At 45.3% G+C, this 1,540-nt stretch overlaps 1 non-coding gene across 1 annotated transcript; it reads left to right on the plus strand.

The window, feature by feature from the left end:
- Positions 1-243: 243 nt before the first annotated feature.
- On the plus strand, positions 244-316 carry TRNAG-CCC. The gene has a single exon. It is a non-coding gene; the product is annotated as a tRNA-Gly (tRNA).
- Positions 317-1,540: the final 1,224 nt, after the last annotated feature.

Below are 1,540 nucleotides of genomic sequence, written 5' to 3' on the forward strand. Positions count from 1 at the left end.
GTCATGTCCAACTCTTCGCGACCCCATGGACTGCAGCCCAGTAGGCTCCTCTGTCCATGGGATTTTCCAGGCAAGAGTACTGGAGTGGGGTGCCATTGCCTTCTCCCCTCTATTGCACAGGCCCTTCCAGAAGCTCAGTGAGGGTCCCTACCAATGCCTTTACATTTCTTGCCTAATTTTGTATTCATAATTGTATGTTTTCTTTCTTCAAGAGGACCCTCAAAACTGCAAAAGCCTGGGACTTCCCTGGTGGTCCAATGGTTAAGATTCTGTGCTCCCAATGCAGGGGGCCCAGGTTCAATCCCTGGTCAGGGAACTAAATCTCCCACACAGCCCAACTTAGAGTTCTCAAGCCACAAGGAAAGATCCCGCACTCCCCAGCAAAGGTTGAATATCCTGCAGGCCGCAACTGAGACCCTGTGCAGCCAAAAATAAATAAATATGAACAAAGACTAGGACCTGAACCTAATATTCTTCTCTACAGTGGCCTGGATCCAGCGTCCAAGCCAGAGCCAACCCATATTTGTCAAAATATCATGTAACAAGTATTCCGATTTTTTTTTTCCTCTCACAATGTACCTACTACTCAGGTATCTGCAATACACATGCAAATATAATTTCTAACCTGCCCCCATGGAGTGGCCTGTTTGGACGGCAAACAAGACTTTGCTCTGTCTAAATGCCTCTGTACACAGAGCATGCGCAGCCCACCTCACCCCCACCCCCCACAGCTGATTTGGGAAAACACGAATTTGTCAATAGGCACAGCCATTAAAGACCCACGCAGAAAATTTACTTTATAGGTTCTAAGTCCCTCTCGAAAAATGTTTGCTTTTTCAACTGGGAATATATAAGCAAGTAGATTTTATTTTAAATGTGGACCATTTTTTTTTTTTTGAAAGAAGAATAAAGTTTATTAGATCGGGGTGGGGGTGGGGAATCACTGAGAGTACAGCAAGCTGGCTTCCTGATAATGGGGTAGAGGAACTCCGGATGGCGGTCTTTGGTCTGCTTTAATAGCTGGGGGACAAAGCAATGGGACAGGGTCTTTCAAGTCATTTGCTGATTGGATGAGGTACATAAACATTCTGTATATGAGTCAGGAGAAGAGTAGGACAAATACCTTTCCTCTCGTAGGATAGGAGGGGGACAGGCCTCCATAGTACCACAATGGTTACAGCAGGCAGAAAGGTCCCTAAGAGTCTTGTTTTTTCTGTTGCTGAATTTCCAGACCCTTCATGTTTATCTTGTTCTTTTCTCTTCAAGGCACCACAAGAGCCACTGTAATCAGGACTGCCCCCAGGATGTGGGCCGTTTTTAAAGTCTTCATTGATTTTGCAATATTGCTTCTGTTTTATATTTTGGCTTTTTGGCCCTGAGGCATGTAGGATCTTAGCTCCCCAACCGGGGATCCAACCCGCAGTTCCTGCAGTAGAAGGCGAAGTCTTAACCACTGGACCACCAGGGAAGTCACCTAAGCAGGTAGATTTTAAATAGTTGGTTTCATATCAGTTATCTTGTGCTATTTATTGCCATTATG

Source organism: Bos indicus x Bos taurus, chromosome 22 (genome assembly GCF_003369695.1).
Source record: "Bos indicus x Bos taurus breed Angus x Brahman F1 hybrid chromosome 22, Bos_hybrid_MaternalHap_v2.0, whole genome shotgun sequence".
Taxonomy (NCBI): domain Eukaryota; kingdom Metazoa; phylum Chordata; class Mammalia; order Artiodactyla; family Bovidae; genus Bos; species Bos indicus x Bos taurus.